This window comes from Phyllobates terribilis, unplaced genomic scaffold, assembly GCF_046119375.1.
Source record: "Phyllobates terribilis strain yellow unplaced genomic scaffold, ASM4611937v1 Scaffold_5__5_contigs__length_657084704, whole genome shotgun sequence".
Classification (NCBI taxonomy): Eukaryota; Metazoa; Chordata; class Amphibia; order Anura; family Dendrobatidae; genus Phyllobates; species Phyllobates terribilis.
The window spans coordinates 200,219,701-200,234,537 of NW_027362765.1; positions in this window are offsets into that span (position 1 = coordinate 200,219,701).

The window sequence follows — 14,837 nt, forward strand, 5'->3', positions numbered from 1 at the left end:
TTTTTCAGAGGTAGATGCAGAAAAAAATATATTCAGTTTGCAACCTGATGGAGGTCAGTATAGATGGACTAATAGAACAAGTCCCACACACTGCTAGAAGCCCAAATATTTTTTCAGAGGTACTGTAGATGCAGATAAAAATTAGTTTTAATTTGCAACCTGATGGAGGTCAGTATAGATGGACTAATAGAGAAAGTCTGACACACTACTAGAAGGCCAAATATTTTTTCAGAGGTAGATGCAGAAAAAAATATATTCAGTTTGCAACCTGATGGAGGTCAGTATAGATGGACTAATACAACACGTCCCGCACACAGCTAGAAGCCCAAATATTTTTTCAGAGGTACTGTAGATGCAGATAAAAATTAGTTTTAATTTGCAACCTGATGGAGGTCAGTATAGATGGACTAATAGAGAAAGTCCGACACACTACTAGAAGGCCAAATATTTTTTCAGAGGTAGATGCAGAAAAAAATATATTCAGTTTGCAACCTGATGGAGGTCAGTATAGATGGACTAATACAACAAGTCCCACACACTGCTAGAAGCCCAAATATTTTTTCAGAGGTACTGTAGATGCAGATAAAATTTAGTTTTAATTTGCAACCTGATGGAGGTCAGTATAGATGGACTAATAGAGAAAGTCCGACACACTACTAGAAGGCCAAATATTTTTTCAGAGGTAGATGCAGAAAAAAATATATTCAGTTTGCAACCTGATGGAGGTCAGTATAGATGGATTAATAGAACAAGACCCACACACAGCTAGAAGCCCAATATTTTTTCAGAGGTAGATGCAGAAAAAAATATATTCAGTTTGCAACCTGATGGAGGTCAGTATAGATGGACTAATAGAACAAGTCCCACACACTGCTAGAAGCCCAAATATTTTTTCAGAGGTACTGTAGATGCAGATAAAAATTAGTTTTAATTTGCAACCTGATGGAGGTCAGTATAGATGGACTAATAGAGAAAGTCCGACAGACTACTAGAAGGCCAAATATTTTTTCAGAGGTAGATGCAGAAAAAAATATATTCAGTTTGCAACCTGATGGAGGTCAGTATAGATGGACTAATACAACACGTCCCGCACACAGCTAGAAGCCCAAATATTTTTTCAGAGGTACTGTAGATGCAGATAAAAATTAGTTTTAATTTGCAACCTGATGGAGGTCAGTATAGATGGACTAATAGAGAAAGTCCGACACACTACTAGAAGGCCAAATATTTTTTCAGAGGTAGATGCAGAAAAAAATATATTCAGTTTGCAACCTGATGGAGGTCAGTATAGATGGACTAATACAACAAGTCCCACACACTGCTAGAAGCCCAAATATTTTTTCAGAGGTACTGTAGATGCAGATAAAAATTAGTTTTAATTTGCAACCTGATGGAGGTCAGTATAGATGGACTAATAGAGAAAGTCCGACACACTACTAGAAGGCCAAATATTTTTTCAGAGGTAGATGCAGAAAAAAATATATTCAGTTTGCAACCTGATGGAGGTCAGTATAGATGGATTAATAGAACAAGACCCACACACAGCTAGAAGCCCAATATTTTTTCAGAGTTAGATGCAGAAAAAATTATATTCAGTTTGCAACCTGATGGAGGTCAGTATAGATGGACTAATAGAACAAGTCCCACACACTTCTAGAAGCCCAAATATTTTTTCAGAGGTACTGTAGATGCAGATAAAAATTTGTTTTAATTTGCAACCTGATGGAGGTCAGTATAGATGGACTAATAGAGAAAGTCCGACACACTACTAGAAGGCCAAATATTTTTTCAGAGGTAGATGCAGAAAAAAATATATTCAGTTTGCAACCTGATGGAGGTCAGTATAGGTGGATTAATAGAACAAGACCCACACACAGCTAGAAGCCCAATATTTTTTCAGAGGTAGATGCAGAAAAAAATATATTCAGTTTGCAACCTGATGGAGGTCAGTATAGATGGACTAATAGAACAAGTCCCACACACTGCTAGAAGCCCAAATATTTTTTCAGAGGTACTGTAGATGCAGATAAAAATTAGTTTTAATTTGCAACCTGATGGAGGTCAGTATAGATGGACTAATAGAGAAAGTCCGACACACTACTAGAAGGCCAAATATTTTTTCAGAGCTAGATGCAGAAAAAAATTATATTCAGTTTGCAACCTGATGGAGGTCAGTATAGATGGACTAATAGAGAAAGTCCGACACACTACTAGAAGGCCAAATATTTTTTCAGAGGTAGATGCAGAAAAAAATATATTCAGTTTGCAACCTGATGGAGGTCAGTATAGATGGATTAATAGAACAAGACCCACACACAGCTAAAAGCCCAATATTTTTTCAGAGGTAGATGCAGAAAAAACTATATTCAGTTTGCAACCTGATGGAGGTCAGTATAGATGGACTAATAGAACAAGTCCCACACACTGCTAGAAGCCCAAATATTTTTTCAGAGGTACTGTAGATGCAGATAAAAATTAGTTTTAATTTGCAACCTGATGGAGGTCAGTATAGATGGACTAATAGAGAAAGTCCGACACACTACTAGAAGGCCAAATATTTTTTCAGAGGTAGATGCAGAAAAAAATATATTCAGTTTGCAACCTGATGGAGGTCAGTATAGATGGATTAATAGAACAAGACCCACACACAGCTAGAAGCCCAATATTTTTTCAGAGGTAGATGCAGAAAAAAATATATTCAGTTTGCAACCTGATGGAGGTCAGTATAGATCGACTAATAGAACAAGACCCACACACAGCTAGAAGCCCAATATTTTTTCAGAGGTAGATGCAGAAAAAACTATATTCAGTTTGCAACCTGATGGAGGTCAGTATAGATGGACTAATAGAACAAGTCCCACACACTGCTAGAAGCCCAAATATTTTTTCAGAGGTACTGTAGATGCAGATAAAAATTAGTTTTAATTTGCAACCTGATGGAGGTCAGTATAGATGGACTAATAGAGAAAGTCCGACACACTACTAGAAGGCCAAATATTTTTTCAGAGGTAGATGCAGAAAAAAATATATTCAGTTTGCAACCTGATGGAGGTCAGTATAGATGGATTAATAGAACAAGACCCACACACAGCTAGAAGCCCAATATTTTTTCAGAGGTAGATGCAGAAAAAAATATATTCAGTTTGCAACCTGATGGAGGTCAGTATAGATGGACTAATAGAACAAGTCCCACACACTGCTAGAAGCCCAAATATTTTTTCAGAGGTACTGTAGATGCAGATAAAAATTAGTTTTAATTTGCAACCTGATGGAGGTCAGTATAGATGGACTAATAGAATGATGCTATGCCCAAAAGATTTTACTTCACTAGGTGCAGTAAAAAAATTGGTATTCTATACACAGGTGGTATATCTTGCAACACAGATAGGCTACTCCACTGACTAACACACTCTGCAATAGGCCAAAAAGGATTAGCTTTGCTAGATTCAGCCAAATGCTGTGAAAAAAACTTGCACAGCACTGGCACAGACCTGCCTGGCAAAAACTGATAGGAACTCATGTAACCTAGTCCTGAAAAGGACTGCAATTACAATTAGTCTTTACTCCCACAACCGATCTATTTAAGAGCACAGACCTCCCTGATAAAAGTCGTAGGAAATGCTGTAACCTAGTCCTTAAAAGGACTGCAATCACAACTATTCCCTACTCCCAAGCTATCTGTATATTTGTGCGAAAATTGGCTTGAAATTAACAAGGTATAGCGCACACAGCAACAGCGGTGCCGTCTAACACGCAGCTGCAGCAGTGAGAAAATGGTGGCGACGGGGAAAATGGCTTGGTCTTATAGGGCAAGGACATGTGACATACACTGCCAATGACACATGCCCTTGCTTGTGTGAAAAAAAGCACTTCGCTCCGTGTGTGCGCTGCTGATAGGCTGACAGATTGCACCTCCCCACTGTAAATGCGGGAAAGAGAAAAAAAAATGGAGATCTTCATTGTTCCTGCAGAGATCCATCCCCTGCCCCTCCCCCCACCCCGCTGTACACTCAAACTGCGTATTAACATTAATTTTCATCATTACTGAGAAAAAATCCAGTTATGATTTTGGTGCACGAACAGTTATCGAACATAACCTCGAACAGCCGAATTTTTCTCAAATTGTTCGTGTTCGCCGAACGGCTCGAACACCGCCCAAAACAGCTCGAATTTGAGATTGGCGAACAGTTCGAGTAGAACAACGCTCATCTCTATAAGGGACTACATTATGTAATAATGGCTGGAGCCTGAGATAATAAACTGCATGAAATAAGGGACAGTGCTATACATAAGAGAAGAAACTATGTAATAATGGATGGCGCTATACTTAAGAGAGGAGACTATGTAATAATGGATGGCGCTATATATAAGAGAGGAGACTATGTAATAATGGTTGGCACTATACATAAGAGAGGACACTATGTAATAATGGTTGGCACTATATATAAGAGAGAACACTATATAATAATGGTTGGCACTATACACAGAGGCGGACACTGACTGCTTGGAGCACTGGGCCCCCCACCTTTTATGGCGACAAAGCTACAGATGTATATATAGCCACACACATATATACCTCTTACATAGCCTCTTTTATTATGCATATTGCCGTTACTTATTACACAGTGCCCTCTCTTGTTATGTACAGCACCGTCCCTTACATATTGGATTATCCATAACGCCCTGTTCTTTATTACATACCGTCCTCTCTTGTTATATATATAATGCAATAACAGCTGATGAAGCAGGGGAAAGCTTCTTTTCTAATGGAGGAGCTGATGGACTGGTCTTATGGTCACAGGCTGCTCCACCAGCAGTCATTTTATATCTAACAAGAGACGACTATGTAATAAAAGAGGGCGCTATGACTGACAAAAATAACAAGAATACGCTATGTAAGGGATAGCACTGTACATATCAGCAGAGGAAGCCATATATAGCTAGAGAGGATGGTACGTAATAAGGGACGGTGTTATACATAATAAAAGAGGAAACTGTAACTAAGGACGACGCTATACATAAAAAGTGAGTACACTATATACTAAGGGACTGTTCTATACATAATAAGGCTACATTCCTGCATCTTTGTGCAGTGTCGGTGTGCTGCCCGGTTTTACAGATGTATTGAGCATGTCCTATTCTAATCCTCAAAATCGGATCAGAACAGGACATTCTCTGACCCTCTCAGATCTCATTCTCAGATCCATGATTTTCATGGATGTGTGAATGGATCTATAAAACTCTACGAGTCCGTGGACCATCTGATAAAAAAATCTGGCAGCACACGGACATTTCACACAGTGCAGATTCAGAATAATATTTACATCCAGGCACTTACCGCTGACATCTCATCTGATCAGAGTCAGTTTCTGCTTCTTCTCCATCTGGTCAGACCTTCATGTCGACATCTCCCAGCCACGACTTGTCTTGTCACGGTGATCTCCAGCCTAGAAAATAACAAGATCACATATATTGTATACATACATGTGTCTCCCCCGCACTGTGCCCCTGACTACAGATATATACCCTCCCATTAATATACTATTAGGCACGCACCAATCAAAATATAAAGTGATAAGAAGCACTGTGCCCCCCATTAACAATAATCTCCACAGGCCAATAATATAAATTATTCAGTCTCTGTGACTCTCCCCAATTAACTGTAAGGCTATGTGCACACGGAAAATATACAAGGCTTTACAGTACAAGCAAAGTGAAACCCCCATCATTGCTCTCTCCCAGCACCCCCATCATTGCTCTCTCCAAGCACCCCATCACTGCTCTCTCCCAGCACCTCCAACATTGCTCTTTCCCAGCATCCCCATCATTGCTGTCTCCCTTCCCAGCACCCCGTCATTGCTTTCTCCCAGCAACCCCCATCATTGCGCTCTCCCAGCACCCCCATCATTGTTCTCCCACCACCCCCATCATTGCTCTCCCCACACCACCCCATCATTGCTCTCTCCCAGCAACCCCTGTCTTTGCTCTTCCCAGTCCCATCACTGCTCTCCCCATCCCCACCATTCTCATCATTGCTCTCCCTATCCCCACCATCCCCATCATTGCTCTCCCATCCTCATCATTGCTCTCCCCATCCCCACCATCCCCATCATTGCTCTCCCCATCCCCATCATTGCTCTCCCCATCCTCATCATTGATCTCCCCATCCCCATCATTGCTCTCCCCAGCCCCATCATTGCTCACTGCAGCCCCATCATTGCTCTCTCCAGCCCCATCATTGCTTTCCCCAGCCCCATCATTGCTCTCCCCAGCCCCATCATTGCTCTCCCCAGCCCCATCATTGCTTTCTCCAGCCCCATCATTGTTCTCCCCAGCCCCATAATTTCTTTCCCCAGCCCCATCATTGTTCTCCCTAGCCCCACAATTGCTCTCTCCAGCCCCATCATTGCTCTCCCCATCCCCATCATTGTTCTCCCCAGCCCCACCATTGCTCTCTCTAGCCCCATCATTGCTCTCCCCATCCCCATCATTGCTCTCCCCATCCCCATCATTGCTTTCCCCAGCCCCATAATTGCCCTCACCAGCCCCATCATTGCTCTCCCCATCCCATTATTGCTCTCCCCATCCCCATTATTGCTCTCCCCATCCCTGCTCACTCCAGCCCGATCATTGCTCTCTCCAGCCCGATCATTGCTCTCCCCAGCCCCATCATTACCCTCTCCAGCCCCATCATTGCTCTCCCCAGCCCCATCATTGCTCTCCCCAGCCCCATAATTGCTCTCCCCAGCCCCATCATTGCTCTCTCTATCCCCATCATTGCTCACTCCAGTCCCATCATTGCTCTCCCCAACCCCATCATTGCTCTCCCCATCCCCATCATTGCTCTCTCCAGCCCCATCATTGCTCTCACCTGCCCCATCATTGCTATTTTTGCAATATTTGCATGTAGCTGAACAATGGGCCCCCGCAAAGTTACTGATGGGCCCGTGACACACGAGTCCGACATTGGATATACACATAAAATATGCGAGGTCCTTAGTTAACATTTTTGTTCAGAAGTTTGTAAGCCAGTGTTTGTATATATGTTTGGCAGCTTAGTTAAATATTTGATTTTGATTTTTAATTTTTGCTGTTATTTGGGATATGTTTAGTAAATGTATCCAAAGTAAATATGCACAAATCAATGTTTAGATTCAAAAAAATGATTTCAGTACCAGTAGACTTGACTGCATTTTTTTTCCAAACTGTGTGCGCTCTTGCTATTGACCATTAATCATAAAATTACTCACAACATTGAGGAAAATGTGTGTGTGTTTATTTTTATCAATTAATAAGATATGAAGAGAATGAACAAAAGAAAAATCTATATAAAATCGATATTTGGTCACTTCCAGGACTGCTTGTTCTATTTTACGTTGAGTATAGTTTGAAATAACCTTTTGCTATATGTTTGGGGTCATTGTTGTCCTATCGCAGAATAAATGTGGAGCCAATCAGATGCTTCCCTGATGGTATTGCATGAATGATAAGTATCTGCCTGTATTTCTCAACATTGAGGACATCAATAAATGGGTAACGTTGGAAACTTACTTCCCTTTAAAAGTGGAAGATGTCCAGCAGTGCCATAAGCTCAGAACTGGCAGCAACCAGTGAAATCCAGCAACACCCATCTACTTTTCAAGGAACTCTGTCCAAAAGTAGTCTTCATGGAAGAACTTCGGCCAAAAACCGTACTTTCAACATAGAAACAAGAACAAGAGTCTCAACTATGCACGAAAACATAGGAACTGAGGTGAAGAAAAAAGGCAGTAGGTGCTCTGGACAGATAAGTGACAATGGGAAATATTTGTCTGTAACAGAAGGCAGTTTGTATTTTAACCCCTTAAGCCCCGCGGGTGGTTTGCACCTTAATGACCGGGCCAATTTTTACAATTCTGACCACTGTCACTTTATGAGGTAATTACTCTGGAACGCTTCAACGGATCCCCCTGATTCTGATATTGTTTTTTCGTGACATATTGTACTTCATGATTGTGGAAAAATTTCTTCGATATCACTTGCGTTTATTTGTGAAAAAAACGAAAATTTGGCGAAAATTTGGAAAATTTTGCAATTTTCAAAATTTGAATTTTTAAGCCCTGAAATCAGAGCGATATGTCACACAAAAGAGTTAATAAATAACATTTCCCACATGTCTACTTTACATCAGCACAATTTTGGAACCAAAATTTTTTTTTGTTAGGGGTTCCAAGTGCTCACTATGCATCTAGATAGGTGCCTTGGGGGGTCTAGTTTCCAAAATGGGGTCACTTGTGGGGGAGCTCCAATGTTTGGGCACACAGGGACTCTCTAAATGCAACATGGTATCCGCTAACAAATTGAATGGAAAATCGGCTCAAATTGTTAGCGGACACCACATTGCGTTTGGAGAGCCCCTCTGTGCCCAAACTTTGGAGCTCCCCCACAAGTGACCCCATTTTGGAAACTAGACCCGCCAAGGCACCTTTCTAGATGCATAGTGAGCACTTGGAACCCCCAGGTGCTTCACAAATTGATTCGTAATAATGAAAAAGTGAAGAAAAAAAACACTTTTTCATTTTTATGAATCAATTTGTGAAGCACCTGGCGTTCCAAGTGCTCACTATTCATCTAGATAGGTGCCTTGGGGGGTCTAGTTTCCAAAATGGGGTCACTTGTTGGGGAGCTCCAATGTTTGGGCACACAGGGACTCTCCAAATGCAACATGATATCCGCTAACAATTTGAGCCGACAATTTGTTAGCGGATATCATGTTGCATTTGGAGAGTCCCTGTGTGCCCAAACATTGGAGCTCCCCAACAAGTGACCCCATTTTGGAAACTAGACCCCCCAAGGCACCTATCTAGATTCATAGTGAGCACTTGGAACCCCAGGTGCTTCACAAATTGATTCATAAAAATGAAAAAGTGTTTTTTTTTTCACTTTTTCATTATTACGAATCAATTTGTGAAGCACCTGGGGGTTCCAAGTGCTCACTATGCATCTAGAAAGGTGCCTTGGGGGGTCTAGTTTCCAAAATGGGGTCACTTGTGGGGGAGCTCCAAAGTTTGGGCACAGAGGGGCTCTCCAAACGCAATGTGGTGTCCGCTAACAATTTGAGCCGATTTTCCATTCAATTTGTTAGCGCATACCATGTTGCATTTAGAGAGTCCCTGCGTGCCCAAACATTGGAGCTCCCCCACAAGTGACCCCATTTTGGAAACTAGACCCCCCAAGGCACCTATCTAGATTCATAGTGAGCACTTGGAACCCCAGGTGCTTCACAAATTGATTCATAAAAATGAAAAAGTGTTTTTTTTTTCACTTTTTCATTTTTACGAATCAATTTGTGAAGCACCTGGGGATTCCAAGTGCTCACTATGCATCTAGATAGGTGCCTTGGGGGGGTCTAGTTTCCAAAATGGGGTCACTTGTGGGGGAGCTCCAATGTTTGGGCACACAGGGGCTCTCCAAAAGCAACATGGCGTCCGCTAACAATTTGAGCCGATTTTCCATTCAATTTGTTAGCGGACACCATGTCGCGTTTGGAGAGCCCGTGATGTGCCTAAACAGTGGAGCTCCCCCACAAGTGTCCCCATTTTGGAAACTATACCCCTCAAGGATTTTATTAAGGTGTATAGTGAACATTTTGAACCCAGAGGTACGGCACAGAATTTGTTTACATTAGGTCATCATATTGAATAAGTTGTCATTATTCTTGAGCGCAAGTGCTCGCTACTTGAGTTTGCATCGGGTACTCAGGTATGCACCATGTACAGCGTGTGCTCGAGTGACATGCTCGAGTCCCTGCTCCGCATGTTTCACGGTTATTAGACACCCAAAAAAAAACATGCGGGGATCGCTCGTGCATGGCAGGCAATCCCCGTAAAGTTTTTTGGCTGCGAAGCATATGGGGCAGAGACTCGAGCATGTCACTCAAATACCCACGATACTCAATGCATACCAGAGCACCCGATGCAAACTCAAGTAGCGAGCACTTGCTCTCAACACTAGTCGCCATATCGTCATCTTTTTTTCTTACTTTTGAAAAAAATCCCAACCCCAGCCCTAACCCTAGCACAACCCTAGCCCCAGCACAACCCTAGCCCCAGCACAACCCTAGCCCCAAACCCAGCCCTAACCCTAGCCCAATCCTAACCCAAGAGTTTATTTTTGACACCGTTCCTTGTGCGGTATAAGTGATTAGACGACTTTATTCTTCGGGTCGGTGTGATTACAGCAATGCCAGAATCATATGGGGTTTTTATGACTGACAGCTGTCACACACTAAAAGACGCATTTTTTGTAAAATCTAGTTTTTGCATTGCCATATTTTGAGAGCTATAATTTTCCAGATTTTGGCAGACAGTCATGTGACGGCTCGTTTTTTGCGGGATGACTTGACGTTGTTATTGGTGCCATTTTCAGGCACGTGACATTTTTTGATCGCTTTCTATTCCGATTTTTGGGAGGCAGAATAAACAAAAAACAACAATTCAGGAATTGTTTTTTTTTATTTTTTTTATTCTGTTCCGCGTGTGGTAAAATTTATGAGGTAGCTTTATTCTTCGGGTCAGTACGTTTACAGCGGTACCACATTTGTATCATTTTTCTATGTTTTGGCGCTTATACACAATAAAAGCTATTTTATAGAAAAAAATATTTTTTTGTATCGCTTTATTCTGAGAGCTATAACTTTTTTATTTTTCGGCTGATGGAGCTGTATGGTGGCTTGTTTTTTGTGGGACGAGATGACGTTTTCAGCGGTATCATTTCTATTTATATGGGTCTTTTTGATCGCGTGTTATTCCACTTTTTGTTTGGCAGTATGGTGATAAAGCATTGTTTTATGCTTCGTTTTTTTGTTTTTTTTTTTACCGTGTTCACTGAAGGGGTTAACTAGTGGGACATTTTTATAGGTCACGTTGTTCCGGACGCGGCGATACCAAATATGTGTACTTTTATTGTTTTTTTTTTATTTTTTTTATAATAATATTTATTGATGGGTACATTATATTTTTATTTTTGGTGTATTATTATTTTTATTTTTTTATAATATTTTTGCACATTTTTTTTTTTTTTTTCCCACTTTCACACAGTTTATACACTTTATTACTTTGTCCCACTCTGGGACTTTCACTTTTTTTTTTCTGATCGCCTGCATGGCACAGGAATGGAGCACCATCCCTATGCCATGAAGGCTGTCAGAAGTGCACAGTGTGAAGATTGCTTGGAGATGCACTGCGCATGTCCAAGCAATCTTCCTGCTCTCTGGCGACCCGGATGTTGTCATGACGACATCGGGTCGTCATGGCAACACCCGGGAAGCCTTTGCAGACTGCGCTGGAAGCCGGAAGAGGAGGTGAGTATCGCCGATCACCTCCCCTTGCCCCCGCAATGCCGCGATCGACTTCGATCGCAGCATCGCGGGGGTTAATGTGCTGGGAACGGTGCAGGACCGCTCCCTGCACATAGTACCGGGTGTCAGCTGTGACAATCAGCTGACACCCGGCGGCGATCGCGCCCGCACAGCCTGTGTGCGCGCGCGATCGCGATGACGTACTAATACGGGTCTGGCTCTTAAGTCCCAGGGCACAGACGCGTATTAGTACGTCAGATGTTATTAAGGGGTTAAAGAGCTGGAGAGTGGTACAATAATGAAAGTCTGCAGGTAACAGTGAATCACATTGGAGGGTCCCTGTAAGTCTGGGGCTGCATTTTAGCAAATGTAGTTGGGAATTTGGTCCGGATTAATGATGTCCTCAATGCTGAGAAATACAGGCGTATACTTACCCATGATACAGTACCATCAGAAAGGTGTCTGATTGACTCCAAAGTTATTCTGCAGCAGGACAGCGACCCCAAACATACATCCAATGTCATTAAAAACTATCAAGGACTTCTAGAAGTGATGATATGGTCACCACAGAGACCTGATCTCAATATCACTGAGTCAATTTGGGATTACATGAAGAGACTGAAGATCTGTGGATAGTTTTTCAAGATGTTTGGAACACCCTCACTGCTGAGTTCTTTCTAAAACTGTGTACCTAGAAGAACTGACGGTTTGATGCTGTTTTGAAGGCAAAGGGTGGTCACGTCAAATATTGATTTGATTTAGTTTTATCTTTTGTCCATTCACTTTGCATCTTGGTAATCGATAAAAAATAAACTATTGACACTTCTATTTTTCATTGCTTTCTTACTTTCCAGCATTTTTTCCACAACTGCCTAAAACTCTTGCTCAGTAATAAATAAATATACATATATATATAAATATATATATATATATATATATATATATATATACAGTACAGACCAAAAGTTTGGACACACCTTTTCATTTAAAGATAATTCTGTATTTTCATGACTATGAAAATTGTACATTCACACTGAAGGCATCAAAACTATGAATTAACACATGTGGAATTATATACTTAACAAAAGAGTGTGAAACAACTGAAAATATGTCTTATATTCTAGGTTCTTCAAAGTAGCCACCTTTTGCTTTGATGACTGCTTTGCACACTCTTGGCATTCTCTTGATGAGCTTCAAGAGGTAGTCACCGGAAATGGTCTTCCAACAATCTTGAAGGAGTTCCCAGAGATGCTTAGCACTTGTTGGCCCTTTTGCCTTCACTCTGCGGTCCAGCTCACCCCAAACCATCTCGATTGGGTTCAGGTCTGGTGACTGTGGAGGCCAGGTCATCTGGCGTAGCACCCCATCACTCTCCCTCTTGGTCAAATAGCCCTTACACAGCCTGGAGGTGTGTTTAGGGTCATTGTCCTGTTGAAAAATAAATGATCGTCCAACTAAACACAAACCGGATGGAATTGCATGCCGCTGCAAGATGCTGTGGTAGCCATACTGGTTCATTATGCCTTCAATTTTGAATTAATCCCCAACAGTGTCACCAGCAAAGCACCCCCACACCATCACACCTTCTCCTCCATGCTTCACGGTGGGAACCAGGCATGTAGAATCCATCCATTCACCTTTTCTGCGTCGCACAAAGACACGGTGGTTGGAACCAAAGATCTCAAATTTGGACTCATCAGACCAAAGTACAGATTTCCACTGGTCTAATGTCCATTCCTTGTGTTCTTTAGCCCAAAAAGTCTCTTCTGCTTGTTGCCTGTCCTTAGCAGTGGTTTCCTAGCAGCTATTTTACCATGAAGGCCTGCTGCACAAAGTCTCCTCTTAACAGTTGTTGTAGAGATGTGTCTGCTGCTAGAACTCTGTGTGGCATTGACCTGGTCTCTAATCTGAGCTGCTGTTAACCTGCGATTTCTGAGGCTGGTGACTCGGATAAACTTATCCTCAGAATCAGAGGTGACTCTTGGTCTTCCTTTCTTGGGGCAGTCCTCATGTGAGCCAGTTTCTTTGTAGCGCTTGATGGTTTTTACAACTGCACTTGAGGACACTTTCAAAGTTTGCCCAATTTTTCAGACTGACTGACCTTCATTTCTTAAAGTAATGATGGCCACTCGTTTTTCTTTACTTAGCTGCTTTTTTCTTGCCATAATACAAATTCTAACAGTCTATTCAGTAGGACTATCAGCTGTGTATCCACCTGACTTCTGCACATCACAACTGATGGTCCCAACCCCATTTATAAGGCAAGAAATCCCACTTATTAAACCTGACAGGGCACACCTGTGAAGTGAAAACCATTTCCGGTGACTACCTCTTGAAGCTCATCAAGAGAATGCCAAGAGTGTGCAAAGCAGTCATCAAAGCAAAAGGTGGCTACTTTGAAGAACCTAGAATATAAGACATATTTTCAGTTGTTTCACACTTTTTTGTTAAGTATATAATTCCACATGTGTTAATTCATAGTTTTGATGCCTTCAGTGTGAATGTACAATTTTCAAAGTCACGAAAATCCAGAAAAATCTTTAAATGAGAAGGTGTGTCCAAATGTTTGGTCTGTTCTGTATGTATATATATATATATATATATATATATATATATATATATATATATATATATATATATACTCTGAACAGAGCTGCAACAGCTGAGCTGATGAGCTGAAGCATATGTGCACAGTTGCAATGAGATTACAAGAAGTCATGATGGGGTTAAACATGTGCTGCTTGCTGTTCTTCAAAGACACTTAAAGGCAGCATAGAGGAGTACTGTAAGGAATGTAGACATTACACTTCTAATTAAGAACTGCTGGGGCCCCCATAGGCTCCTGTATGAAACTCTTTCTTTTTCTTTTTTTTTCGTGACAACCTGAGTCAGTTATATGCAGTTAGTTATTGTGAACATTTGCGAATGCATCAACAAAATGAACGCAAAATGGAAAGATAAACCTATTACCTATTTTCCTAGAAGCAACATATATACTATACGTCCCGGTATGCAAAATAAAGTCAGGCGGTTCACTTCAAACTGCTCGTCAAGATGACACTCACCAGAATAAATTCTAAATATTCAATATGGCATTTTATCTCCTTGATCTTCTGAAGCGTTGATATACTGCACACTCCCAGTGTTAGATTGTTAAAGGTCTCTTCCTTACATATTGCTCAGGACATTGAGTAGGAAGTAGCAATAAAATATTGAGAAGAATTAAAACTAGGAAATAGTTGTGATTCCTATCAAATGAAAGACGTTGCTGATGTCCTTGGGTGTCTTCTATCTTTTACAACAATATGAAGTCTTGTCCTCTGATAATGACCAGGTATATTTCCACTAAATAATTGTATATTTTTTTAGTATACATGGGGCTTTATTTTTATGACTTTTTTCTTTATATATTAACCTGCAGCAATTAGAAACTTTAATAGGCACAGGCACTTTTAAAATGTTGGTTACAAAAGCATAAACATATTTACATAGCAAGGTT